We start from the raw sequence: 15,014 nt of genomic DNA, 5'->3' as shown, positions 1-15,014 counted from the left end.
AATACCTTGCCCTCAGAGTTAGCCAGTAGTTAACCTTTGACCCTTTATACCAGCATGTGGGATTCTGTTAGGGAAAGGCATACAATAAGTATGCTAGTTGTCTGATTGGACCTCAAGGTTTTCTAAAGGTAACTCTCCCTTTCTGCTGTTTCAACTCATTGCTTAAACTGTAGCTTAGAACACATACTTTTTACTTTCTACAACAATAACAATTGTTCTTCTCAACTATACCTAAGCAAGTTAGATGCCTGATGGTGCAATCTTATGCATGCCTACTTGGAAATAATTCCTCTTGAGTTCAATGAAACAAAATCAGCAACAGCTTTCAAAGTCAGCATTTGGATGTATTGAGGTGTCCTGCAACTGCAGAATCAAAGGTTCTATGGTTTTCATTGGAATTATTTGCTGCACTGGAAAATAATGTGAAGTACTAATTTTCCCAGTTATGAACAAAGAGTTCCGGCTCTGATAGAGGTCCACATACATAGGCTTCTTCTTATTAGATGTCCACATTCAATATGTGGACATTGGTTGGGACATAGTTAGGAGCCACTCAGTTATTGATAGAGGTGATGCTTCACTGTCCCTGTGATAGGGTGGAGGCCTTTAAGTGATTAACATTTGAAGGGACCAAGTATTCTATTTTATAAAATATACAAATTTGCTTGTTCACATACCCTTGTGTTTTTACCTCTCCTCACCACAGATTTCAACCATGAATCCTTCTGAGAGTCATCTATACTGTTACATGTATTAACTGTATGTACCAGCAAATTACCTCAGTTTTTTGCCTGTTTGTAGGGGATTATCAGCTGTTTCCAATATCAGATATGAAAACATGTTGCACTAATATGAGTACCCTTTTCTAGTTTGATACCTGCTGTTTCTTTACTTATTCTGTTTAATCTGTAATTTGTGCTGGTTTTCTTGATGCTACTTTTATTTTTAATGATGGAAAAGTCTTTTTTGTAATTGCTTTTATTTTATTTTTATTGATTCTAAAGACCTCTATGGTTGAAGTGCAGGGTTTAAGTAATCCTAAAAAAATAAGCAAATGAACAAATATTTCAACAGGCTAATGTTTCAGTGGATTTACACTGAGGGTTGCAGACTTAAGCAGTTAGCCTACTGATCACCAAACATCCCTCCTTCACCTCAGTCTATTTTGTCCAAGTTGTGATATATGAGACTTGAAGGACAACAGTTCATACTTTCATACTATATTGTATGCCTTTCTAGATTTCTTCCTCTGACATCTAATTTTTTTGTGTTTTCCACAATGATTTCCCAGTGTTGTCATTTTTTAAACAGCCACCAGCTTTTTTAAGGAAACAAAATGAATGATAGCTGTGCTCTGCAATTGAAATCAACAGCCCAAGTTGTATTACAAAAGTGCTGCTCATTTTTTAAATTAGTTATTCCTCTTTAACCCAATGCTGCTCTACATTTCTTCTCCTTAGTGCTGCCACTTTAACTATATTCCCCTTCTCAGACAACTGAGAACTGGCTCCTTGTGGCCAAGAGAAAATGGAGGTTAAATGAGTTATTGCTAAGGTTCACCCTTTACCCAACGAAGTATGTGAAAAGTCCATATAAATGGTAAGTAACATTTAATTAAATTCCCCTTTGACTGATCCATGGCTATTTCCCATGGACTGGTTCAGGCAAAGCAAAGGAGGCAGGGGGCCATAAAGAAACATCATAAATACCAAACCAATAGGATTTATTAACATCATATCTGACAACCAGGAGTTCATGTCGGACCCACCACAGTACTAACAGAGCTCCCACTGGGCCTGCAAACATTGGTACAAATGACAAGGCCTCAAGCACAATCGCAGCATGAATGGACCTAAATTAGTTGGGGCCGAATAACCAGTTTACTAACACCTGTATTAGTACTGTATCACTGTGGGGAGGACTGCTGTTAGACAAGCCATAATCCCATAAGCTTGTCATTTGCATATCCCTCATTAGCTGATTAAAACCTGAAGGAGGCAGGTTTTTGCAGCTGGTGGGTCCATTCCGACACTCAGTCTGCCTGGGTGGCTTGGTAATGAAGTAATGTTGGTGAATGTGAGGTTTATATGTATGGAAGGGATTAAGAGCATTAGAATTTGTGTGAACTGATGTTGCCATATTCTCTCTACTGGATCACAGTAATTGGATGGGAGGAGCAAGAGGGGATCCATTAGTTTTGTCTGTTTGCTCAGGAGCTGGGTGCTAGAGATTCAATTTTGTTTCCTTTTGCTCCTTTGCTTTTGTGAAGCATGCCTGCTTTGTCTAGGGGAGTCCTTAGCACCTCTGTACACTAACCCCACTAAGGCGATTCAGCTACAAAGAAGCAGCCTAGGAGAATGTGAAACCAGCCAGCATAAAAATGCAGCCTAGACTCAAGTAGTACTTGAGAGAGCAACACATTCCGACCTAGTCCAGGCCTGGGATAGAAAAGCAAGAGATAATTGAAATCTATAAACACCTCTGGGGTCTTTTTATTATTTTATTAGTTCTCCACATTTAAGCTTATCCAAGTTTCACATCAAAAGGCGCCGGGAGCTCTTTACAGGGAAACTGAATGGTTTTAAATTTCAGTGACTTAAGAAGCAATTGTTACGAGCATTTGCTGGGCATGCATAATTTTAAGGCCAAGAGGGAAAAGAATACACATTCCTATGCTATTTGTACAGCTGTAAGACTTAATGATTGGAAAAATTACAACATTGTTTCCCCCTTACAATCAACAATACAACTCCAGTAATGTTGGTAGGAAAACTTGGTCAGTCAGAAAACCAAAGCCAAATCTGACTATTTATGGTACTGTGAATGATGTATAAAACTTACTAAGTTTAAACATAATGCTCTTAATGTAAAGAGTTAGAGCATACATTTCAGCAAAATTTTGACTGTAAGCTTGTGGACATAGTTTGCTCTGTACTTTATAATTCTAATTAGCACGACTGCATTGCACTAGGAATACTACTTCATTTTCTGCCTTTTATAGCTAAAGATAAGTTTAAATAAACCCCAAGAAAAAGTAAGAAAAATGTTTTAAACTTTATACACTTTATCCTACTTTCAATGTTGTTCATTCCCCCCCCCCCACGCCATACATTTAAAGCACATCCAACAGACATTTAAAGCACATGATTTCCCCTAAAGAATCCTGGGAACCACAGTTTCCCCTTCAGAAAGTTACAAATTCCCTGCATCCTTAAAAAACTACAGTTATCATAACTTTTGGGGAGAAGTTGTGTGCTGTAAATGTGCATTGGATGTGTTTTAAATGTGTTGTTTGCCCTCAGCTGTGTGTTTAGTATCCAATACTTTGGTTTGGACCCCTGCCCCCGAGTTCAATGGCTTTTATTCTGGTTATATGTGTGTTTAGAACAGGAGCTAGCACAGAGTTAGCTAACGTGCTGCCCTCCATATGTTGTGGGTGACAACTCCCACTGGTCCTAGCCAGCAATCACTGCCACTCAATAATCTGACTGCCATATTCTGAACGACAAGCAGCCTTTGGACTCACAACCCAGGTCACCTTGTGTTTCCCCACCTTAATATTTATGTTAAACGATTCTGTGTGGATTTTTAAGGATTAATATGGATTTGTCCATAAAAACCCACTCAGAATCTTTAGTCCCATCCTGTAATGCAGATTTTTTCCATTGGCTCATCGCTACATATTATGTGAGGAAGATTGCCATGTTGAAGACTCCACAATTTTCTCAATGCTCTCTGCAGATATAAATAGAGACAGTACTGTAGCCTTGTCCTTGTAGGGACAGTATGAATCTAGGGTTGCCATATGTCCAGAATTTCCTGGGCATAGCCAGAATACTGCAGTCAGAAGCAGTGTCTGGGCAAAAATATTTGGGTAAATCCAGACGTATGACAATCCATGTTGGAGGTTTTGGCAATTTCCCTTAAAAATAGCTCAAAAACCTCAAATTTTTTGCCAATAAAGCTCAACAACTTTTGTGTCTGGATTTTCACTTTTTGAAATATGGCAACCCTAAAATCAGCATGTGAGCCCCAAACAATACCTCATGTGAACTAGCCAGCTCTTCATTCTAAGTGATTCCCAAACGTTTCCCCCCCATTGGACCACGTGAAAATGGCCCGGGGTCTTGAAAGACCACTTAATTATTTTTCTGCCTGTTGTAGCAATTGTAATGTGCTGTGCTTGATGCTGTGTGGTTTTTTAATTGTATTTTTATTGCTTCTTTTCTTATGTACAATTTGAATTCCATCTAATTCAGAATATAAGTGTTCTACACATACACTCAATGGACCACCTGAATTATATTTGTGGACTACTGGTGGTCCATGAACCACAGTTTAGGAACCCCTAGTCTGGGGTGTTTTGTTGGTTTATTTTTGTGTTGCTACCATGCACAAAATCCAAGCCTAAATCCAAGCATGTCACTATAGTTGCCTTGTAGGGTACTAATTCCATTGAACAGATTGGCCAGTTTCTCCATACATTTTCCTTCCTCAGTAGTAATATGCTGGGAGTCAAACACTATCATTGGCAGCTGTGTAAAAATATAATTCCCTTCCACCCCACAGGGAAGCAGTTTTTAGGCTTGCTGCTGACTGATGCCACTGATCTATGCTATTCCTGCAACAAGACATTAATAAGTCGTCTCACAAAGGACACAATCAACTCCGATGTGAGATTAAGCTGTGTTATCACTCAGTTTGTCTGTTTCTGTTGTAATATCACTGTAGTGATAATTATTATGCTACATTGGAAGACTGCTTCTCACCCTCTTGGCAGTTAAATAAATACTTGTATAAATCCTTGTTCTACCAAGATGCTAATAAGCTTTAAAAGAAATCTGCTCAATGAATCATGTTATGGCTGCACTGTGGCAAATTCCCTAACACATTCTAATGCTCCCGTTGTTTGTTTGATTCATTTTATGACTCTACATGCCCATTAAGCTGATGTACTAATGCTAATGTACCATGCCTTACTCAGAGTTAGAATTGTATAATATCTCATCAAAGCAAACAGTTTTATTGCTGAGCTATGAATGACAATTTCTCAGATTTATTACACTAGAGGATTTATTCAGGCAATTACTAAATTGGGTTCTGTAAATTGATAAGCTGAACAATGCACGTAGGGATTGATCCAAATTCTGCGGATGAAGTGAATATTGAGTTCAGAGCTGTCAATAGCTTGCAGGAATTGGCCTTGACAATCAACAGACCAGTTCATAGATCACATGGGTGTGAAGAGTGCAATTTGCTTTGGGCTTACTTTGAGACAGGGTTCACCAGAGCTTAGCTATTCAGCTATGACAAACCCTAACCCTAGGACATGTAAAGTAGTAAGAACCCCCCCCCCCAGTGCTTTACAACACAATCCTTTGCATCTTTATTTGGAGCTAAATCGCAGTGCGTTCAGGACTTCCTCTCTTGGAAAGTGTGCATAGGATTATTAACTTAGAATACATACAGACTGCCTTTCCGATTAGTCACCATAACCAGTCCTTCGGTACATCTAAAATTAGGGTACGGATTCCTCAGTAGACCTCCTGAGCTGTGCCGTCTTTAGTTTAGAAATGAAACACTAATTTGAAGGCTTACTTTTCACAAAGATGTTGGGTTGTGACTTATAAGAAAAAACACCAACGAAACTCCCTTTTCCCTTTGAATATTTTTTTCCCATTCAGTTTAGTCCTTCAGAGGACTAAGAGCCCAAGAAGGGTGGCTTAGGGGCCATAGGAGATTGCAGGACTCCTTTTCCATGGTCAGAGAAGGAGGACTGTGTTTGGAGAAGGAGGTCTACCACCAGAGGCCTCCTCAATACAGTGGGACCGCAGCCTCTTTCACCCTTGCTACTCTACTGTCAGTAGGGGATGAAAAGTGACATAATGGGGAGAGCTTGAACCACAGGATCCAAAGCCCTCTCATTCCCCTGGGACTCAGCAAAACCATTGCAGCATGCAGCAGGCCTAGTTAATTTTCCCCAATTGTGATCAATTTGCAGGGCAGGGAGGGCTGTTAGAATTTCTGATCCGTGATTGCAGTCATAGGATTGTTGTCTTTCACATGACGTTATATGTTTTGACTCCACAGAGTGGGAAGGATGTTTGTGTTACTGTGTTCCATGAAGTGGGACTATTGTCCTTTGTTCTTTTTCTTTTTGCTGTCTGATGCCAGACAGAGAGGGAGCCATGTTGCAGTGCTCTGTGTGTGTTTATATGTAAATAAAGTAGATTAGCCAAAATGCTGAGTTGCTGAGGTCTGTCACGCAAGTTGCGAAGACTCTGCGGATCCCTAAGCGTGCCGGTGTTGGTTGGCATCAGTCGCTGTGATGTTCGGGCTGAAGATAGGTTATGAAGCTCCCGAATGATTGACAGGAGGGAGAGAACATGCCAGTTGGGCATGTGTCTCTGCCAGGGTTCTACTCGACTGTAGGCTGAACTCCTGACAGCGCAGGGAGAACTAAAGTATAGAGAAAATAAAAAGTTGTCTCCTGCCACCATCAGATAGAGCATTAAAAGTGGAGTGAGTCAGGAGCTGGGATCAGAAGTCTGAAGAGCAAACAGAGAACAAACCAGAAGGCAGGATGAGAGGAAAAGCCAAGAGAGATGACCCAAGATACACCAGAGCTCAGGAAGACCTTGTTGCTCAGGCAAAGTACCATTGAAACAGGAAGCCCTCTTCTACTTCTCCTGCCCCAGAAAAGCCAATGGGTAGCATTTCCCCTGAGAAACTACAATTGTGCACATGAAACAGAGGTCAGTAGTTCATGACACAAGGCTTAGGTAGCTGGTCACCTCTTCTCCAAAGATCTTCAGAGGAGTGCTCTGCCCAATATGGTTAGTCACTTTGCATATGAAAAAAACAACTCCTAGTTGTAAATGTTGTGAGAAAATGTGATGATTTCCACAATAATTTCATCATATGCTGGGATAGGACCATCAGCATTTAAACCAATGCAGTGTTCCCAGCTACAATTTCCCCCTGTTGGTCCCAAACAGTGACTTGGGTGCTAAGTTAGCCTTCCATGAATGGAAGTGTTGCTTCTAGTCATGGAATGTATTTGATTTGATGGGGTAGGGGTAGAGATTTTTTGTTGATTTCCCTCCTCTCCCCCACCTTCTGGATCAGGTGTTTTTTGTTTCTTTGTTTGGCAATGGTTTCCTCCTCTGTGAGCGAGGAGCAGATCTTAGAACTCCTGCTTACTAGATCAAATTCAAGATCCAAACCATTCTCTTATTTAAATAAACCCTAGAGTTTTCAGTGAGATTTTATTAAGCTGGACCTCATAGTAAAGGGAAGGTATAGAATCATATATAACTGTAGAGCTGGAAGGGACCACAAGGGTCATCTAGTCCAACCCCCCACAATGCAGGAATAGGCATCTGTCCCGTACGGGGATTGAACCTGCAACCTTGGCATTATCAGCACCATGCTCTAACCAACTGAGCTATCCCCTTAATAATAATAAACAACAACAACGAATTTCTTGTAACACCCATTTTGTCTTGTTTACACGGTAATGAGATTCTAGCCTAGGAATTCCAGTTCCAATTCCATCCCTCTTCTATCCACTCTGGCCTGTTTAAATGCCACCCTTGCTTTTCTGTTATTCCAGACAAATTAAGAAATTACATTTTGCCACTCATTTAATGTTTTGTCTAATAGGATCTTAGAAATCTAGAGTGGCTTTAGACAAAGCCTCTGCTTTATTAATATGCATTCTACCTAGTAATGGCAATTTAATCTGGAGCATAGTATTACATCTTCTTTTATTATCAGAAATGTAGTTGTTTCTGTATAGATCCTCTAGATAAAAAGATACTTTTCAGCCCAAGCAAATCAGCTATCCTGGTTTTCTTGGCGAAATCCAATGCAACGTAATGGCTCTTGATCCAGCAGATGCCTTTATTAATGTAAGAGGAGAGCAGAGGATTTTGGTAGATTCTGCTGTCCCACTGCAGCCACCTACACACACACACAACCAAAATCTGTTATAGAGTGTTGAGGGAGCATCCAGTACAGTGTAGATAAAAGAATAAAATCAAGAACAATTTGCAACAGTACTTTTAAACATATAAAATTTAAAACACTAAAACAGGTTAAAATTACTTCAACTTTCTAAGCATCTGGGTAGGCTTGTCTAGACCTTATACATCAAGGGAAAAGAACGTCAGGCCCGGGGCCTAAATGTGGCCCTCTAGACTCTCCGCAGGCCCCACCCCTTTCCCTGCCTGCTGTATCCCCTCCTTGTTTTTGCCTGGCTGGAATGTGTCCTTGAAGTGTGATAATGCCTGTCACTTAGCTAGACAGAGAGCTGTGTGTGTAGAAATTTCTGGCTTTTAAGTGTCTGGGATGTAGCCTACTGTACAAATGTCATGTGAGTCGCAGATATTGCGGCACTCACTTTTTGCTTCTGGGCTCCAACCACCATTGGCATGCAGCCACCCGAAGGTTGCCCTTGAAATGAAAAAGGTTCCTCTTGTTCTGTATACATAGCCTGTGTGAGATAAAGTCCACCTCCTTCCTTTTCTATAAGTACATCTAAGATACTTGCACTCCTAAACATTCATATAATTTTAGGTCTACACTTATAAAACATAATATTGCACACCCTCCAACATTTCTCCGATGAAAATAGGGACGTCCCATTCCATAATGATAATTTTACTGTTTATACCCCACACATTTTACTGGGTTGCCGCAGCCACTCTGGGCAGCTTCCAACATATATAAAAACATAAAAAGACATTAAACATTAAAAAAATCCTTTCCTATACAGGATTGGCTCAGGTGTCAAATAACTCCATACCTTCCAACATTTCTCCAATGAAAATAGGGACATCCTACCATATACCCACTAATATTTTTCCGATGAAAATAGGGACGTCCTAAAAAAAGTGGAACATTCTGGGTTCAAATCAGAAACTGGGACAGCTTCTCCAAATCAGGGACATCCCTGGAAAATAGGGACACTTGGAGGGTCTGACATGGCACACATATAGGCAGTGTACATAATTAGATGAATTTCAGGAGCCTGCAAATTCTGCAGTTCACTGGTGCCTTGTCAGTTCTAAGAGAACTCAGTTGCTCTAAAGGCAAACGCCCTTCTTTATCAAAACCTCAACTCCACTTCTCCACACTGAAACATTTGTATTTATTGGGACTCGGGAGCTAAGCTAGCTGGCTCCAAACATACGATTCTCCCCTTTACGCCTGCCAACTGAGCAGTCTGGTAAGAACCACACATTTGTCTGTTTCCACGCTTGCTTCACAGTTATCATTATATAAGAACAGAAGTAATCAGTGGGAGAAAGAAATAGTTCTGTTAAATATAATATGGATTTGGAAAGCTGAATTCAGCTACTGTTTGCATTATTAAACCCACGTCGTCCCCCCTTGTTTTGTCTGATCTGTCCCTACCACTTTACTGCTCCCCTTATCTTTATTGATCACTTAATTTATCTTTTCTTAACTTCCCCTCGAACCGTCTGGTGTCCTGTGTCTATGGTATTGAAGCTAAACACCCGTCTGTCCATATTGCCATGACTGGTTTGCCTTTGAAATAATAGGGGGAGCAGGTGGTGTGACTAAGTAGCCCCTCAGCAGAATAGGGACACCACTGCTGTAGCCTGCCCCAACCTGCCACTGATTTCCCCACCCTCCCAACTGTTCTGCATTAACGCAGTCAACTGTGGCTTTTACAGTTCAAGTTTTACACAACTGTTTTACAGACCAGGAAGAATTTCTTTTGTGGAGAAGCTTTTGTTAGGCTGCAGAGGAGGGGGGAGAGCGAAGGAGAAGGAAGAGGCAGCGGCAAAAGCTGGCCTCAAGACTGAGTGAATTGAACGTGTGTAGATAGCTGTTTATTTCATAACCTTGTTTTACTGATACTGCATTAAAAAAAATACATGCATTTAAAATCTCTTTGCAGCATTATCTGGTGCTTTTCTGCAGAGCCTTTCAAGATGATGAAAAAAACAATAGAATTATATGGTAGCAGCCTTGCTGCAAAGGGAAACCTCCTTCACTGGTTGTTGTTTTTTAATCAACAAGATATGTTTTCTAGCATTGGTAAGGGGAAATCAGAGAAGAAAAGAAAAAGAAAGGGTACATGAAATAATCAAGGGTTGATGCAGGGAAGATGGTAGGCTTGCTGATGTTCACCAAATATATTAAAAGGCTCTGTGAATACACCATGAAGCAGCACACTGCACAGAGTGCTGTTTGAGTAGTCAGCTCACAACACACACATATATAATTTTAAAATATTTCGAATGGCATGAATGGGAGAGACATATTCCAATGCACATCAGTGACATCATCACAGACAAGGGGCAAACAGAAGTATTATTCTTGTTTAAGCTACAACCCTGTTCTCTTTCATTCTTCTTTTTTAATGAGGCAACAATCAAACATCTGTGGCATAGTCTGAGAGAAGATTAAGAAAGAGACCCATGCTAATAACATTTATTCTCTTTCAATGACTGCTAAGGATAAGGAATTGGAGGAAGTGTTTTGCTTGGAAAACTGCTGATACTTTTCTGGTGGGATCATATAGAACACATGCTTAGAGGTTCAATTTCTGGCACCTCCAGCTGTTGGGAAAGATCTCTCCAAGAAGCCCAGTAGAACAGCACCTAAACAGGGCCAAGTTAGATGATACGAAAATACAAGTGTCTGGGTTGCATGGGGAAGGGGAGCTGATCAGGACTGGAACCATGTGGGGGGGAGGGTCCTTATTCTCCCCATGTCTTGAAAATCCCCCAAAGACCTAAAGCTGTTATTCATTCCTGGAGGGAAGCTTCTGGTAGTGTTCCTCTCCCAGGGTGAATAGCACCTTTAGGTGAAGGGATTTTTCTTGGAACAATAGTGGGGAAGTGTTAAAGCCCCCTTCTCACACGCCATGATCTATATCCAGGACACATGTATACCTAGCTGTTATTTAGAAGGGGGGGACACCTAGTCATAAGTAATTAAATGTGTTCCGACATGCCCATGGTTGGAGTGCGTGTCTTGTCTTCCTAAATATCACCTGTGAGTTTGCAAAGTAGAGATTCCAAAAGCCAGCCATGACAAGAGAATGTGTAGGCTGTTCAGTTCAGAATGGTGTGAATGTTTGGACAGTGCATTATATCCAGAGCAAGACTGCAGTTTCCCAGTTTTGAATTAATTTTTGTGATACCATTTGGCATCATGGGGTGGATGGTCTGCTTTCTGGGAGGGGGAGGGACATGGAGACAGGGAGGGCAACATGGTGCAAACACATGGGCAAGAGCACTGGACTGGCTCTGCTAGTGTGTTTGTACCACACCAACCGCACCATGGCCTTATCCTTCCCAATAGACCAGGTTCAAATGCCCACTCAGCCATGAAGCTCAGTGGGTGTCCTGGGCCAGTCACTCTCTCTCAGCCTAATGAACCTCACAAAGTTGTTGTCAGGATAAATCATGGAGCAGAGAACCATATACACCACTCTGAGCTTCACTGAGGAAAAAGTGGTGTATAAATGTAATAAAATCAATCAATCAATCAATAGCATAAACAGCAGCAACTCAATGTCCCGGAGATCAGGTGACCATCTCTACTCTATCATGCCATCTGGTATTGTTATAAAGATAATTTTATACTGATTGTTGGCCATAACAAGGGCCCCCAGAGCAGTTGCCATAAACAAACAAAATGAAACTGAACACCACCAAGTGACAAAAATTGAAGCTAAAACTTTAAAATCTAAAGGAGCAAAGGTAAATAGTCATACCAGACCTGGTTAATTTAGAAATGTTATAATGTCTGCCAATCTGAGGGGCCAGCCCCTTTTATGTAGATATTTACTTACATTATTTACCAGTGATTGCAATTTAGAGACATCATAAACAAATGACTGATTTCCTGAACACACAGTGTTGTCATTCATGAGGAATTGGGTTCAGGACCTATACTTTCTGATACTGGTAAGTCTCAAGAAAAGAAAATCCCAGCATTCTGACAAACCCTGCTTTTTAACATTTCGCATATATCATTTCTTGATTTTGTTTTAAAATGAAGAGAAAGAAAAGACAGAAAAGAGTGGCCACATTCGGATGCCACACTAAAACATAGTTTAGTGTGACGAGAACAAGTCACAGCAAGCCTCAGGCAGTCCCGTACTCTTCCTGGGTGGCCATGGCCATTCTGGTTAGACACAGTTTAGAGCAGGCATAGGCGAACTCGGCCCTCCAGATGTCTTGGGACTACAACTCCCATCATCCCTAGCTAACAGGACCAGTGGTCAGGGATGATGGGATTTGTAGTCCCAAAACACCTGGAGAGCCAAGTTTGCTTATGCCTGGTTTAGAGTGCCATCTGCAGAGTTGGTCTATCTATTAGCCACACTGTGATGTTTGCCGCTGGAAAGGGCAGTGTTAGGAGTACTACCACTGCTTTGCCACTTCAGCAAAATGGTCAGTAGTGCCTCTACAGAGCGCTCCAGTGGAACTCGGTGACACACCCCAGGCTCTGAGATCCTTCCTCGGAGCAAGGTGTATTAGAAGGGCTGGCCCTGGAGAGTGCCTATGCCACTGCCACTTTGCTGTGGCAAATATTGCTTAAAGTTGAACTGTAGTGAAACAGTAAACGGTAGTTAAGTAGTATTTGATTGCGTTTTCTAGTGCTGTTGCAAAGCAGCAGCCCAGCACTCTTCAGGGCCACCTCACGCACAATGCCATGCCCTGGAAGGTCCCTATGGTCCCTATGGTCCTTTGTCAGAGTGAAACATCGCCAAGTGTAAGACCCTGAAAAGCCTCACTATGCCCATGCTGCCACAGCATGGGGGGAAAATGGGGGGGGGGTCAGGAAGGAGGGATAGGTCAATGTGCAGGGTGTTGATGCTCAGCAGCTCTGAACCCTAAACTCTGGTTAATGTTAACCAATGGTTGGTTTAAACAACTCAGCTTCATAACCAATAGTTTGGAGCTGGCTTGTTTCAAAGGAACCATACGTAAAATGAATCACAGCTTTTCTTAGAGGCAACAAGCTGTGGTTAATCTAAACCAGAAGGAAATACAGTATTTCAAACTCCTCCTTGTGACTGCACCAGAAGACCAGGGGGGAGTGCTAGGGCCTAAGGCTTGCAGCAGTTGCTTCTCATCAAACTGAACTATAGTTAAGCATGGAAGAAGGAAAGCTGAACTATTATATGGTAAAAACTTAAATGTGGTTCTCAGGGTTTGCGCTTAAAGCTAGGCTGACTATTACAATAGTATACACTATCAACATATCCCTCTATAATTTCATCAGACTGATAAATTTAACTGGACATCAGTTTCACTTGTCGTACTGGCCAAAAGGAGTTTTTTTAAAAAATGAAATCAATAATACTTACTGAATACATTTTAATATAGTTTTATGATTATCCCATTGCAAATTAAAATGTGCATAAATTGCTTTCAGAATAATTCAATACAACCCTTTAACAATCCACAAATTATCACTTGACAACACAAAATAATAGGGATTTTTGTTAAAATCAGAAAGCATGTGGAGATCAAAAGGTTAAACAGGTCTTTCATCATGATAAATCACTGGTTAATGAAGCCACTGTTTGTGGGTATTATCCTTGCTCACTTTAACGCCATTACCTTCTGCTTGTAAAGCTGACACTACTAATGATCTTCATTCTTTGAACTTTTCCACAATATTGACTGGTTGCTCTGAGCAGATGTTACTTGCAGAAGTCGCAATTCTTATGGAGATTGAAAAGAATTTTGAAAGGAATTGTAGAGTGCTCATGTATGTTTATATCTCAGTAAAACAAAACAAAATAGTCTTCCTAATGCACAGTAAAGATGACAGGGTAGTTACACAGAAAGAAAACAAGAGAAATGTTGTCACTTGATCTTTATCAAATTATTTTAGATTTTATAAATTAAAAAGCAAAGTTTCTTTTAATATTACTGTGCTGACTTCTTGCACAGCACAGATAACTGTTAATGTATTTTCCTTCCTAATGATCCTAAATCTATCGTGAATGATAAAAGCACTTATTTGATTTCCCTCAAATGCTAGATTATGCTTTTCCGCTATATGTGTGGAGGCAGAGAACCATGTACACCACAAGCTACAAATGTAGCTAATAACATTAAAATGACAATTGATAATACATTACAGACCTAAGTATCCATCCACCCCATATGCATACCTGGAGCTTCCTCATTTACTAATTTACTAAGACAGCTGTACTCATTTTAATGAAGGTAGCAGATTCACACACTGTTTGAGTTACTAGATTTCTTATTTTTAACACTTAAAAGCTCACTGGAATATATTTGGGGCTGTGGATCAAGAGCTAAGGCAAAGTACAGTCCTATGTCCCCACCCTCTTGCATGTTTGAATAGTAGGAAACATGGTTGTCACTTAGTGTCTGTCTATGGTTGGGGATTTGAATCTAGGTAATCAAATAAAATGTATCCTTACCAACATTGTGGCTGGAAGATCCTTCGAAGGCAGGAGTGTGAAAATCCGGAATTAATGAGATCAGCGTCCTACAGTCATGGAGGCTTGGCATCAGCACCTATTGATGCACCTCCAATATGACACAGAAGGGGTGGGTTTAGGAGGTGCATCTGGTAAGAAAGGTGTGGTTATTCTTCTAGGGTTTATGCTTTGCACTGCCACTGTCATTTATAGTCTCAAGCTTGTATTAAAGATGACACTCAATATTGACATACCATAACTGAATGCAACCTCTCCCTCTCTCTCTTCTCAACCTCTCTCTTGGACTGCTTTGAGTGTTGTTGTTTTTTTACAATCAGGCAGTGCATAAATTTTATGAAATAAATAATATGAACTATTCAGTGAGTGAAAGCACTGTATTCTTCGTCCTCCCCTTTCCTTATTCCAACCCCCACTGCCACTGCCCACCTAGGGTCTGGACATATGTTAAAAAGTTGTCACAGATCAAATTCAGATTTCATATCAGCTTAAGAACAATAGTTTAGTTCATTCAACTGAGAACCACCGAGTAATCAAGCAATGA

This window comes from Podarcis liolepis, assembly GCF_965112155.1.
Source record: "Podarcis liolepis genome assembly, chromosome: 1".
In the NCBI taxonomy this organism is placed as follows: Eukaryota; Metazoa; Chordata; class Lepidosauria; order Squamata; family Lacertidae; genus Podarcis; species Podarcis liolepis.
This window is presented reverse-complemented; position numbering follows the sequence as displayed.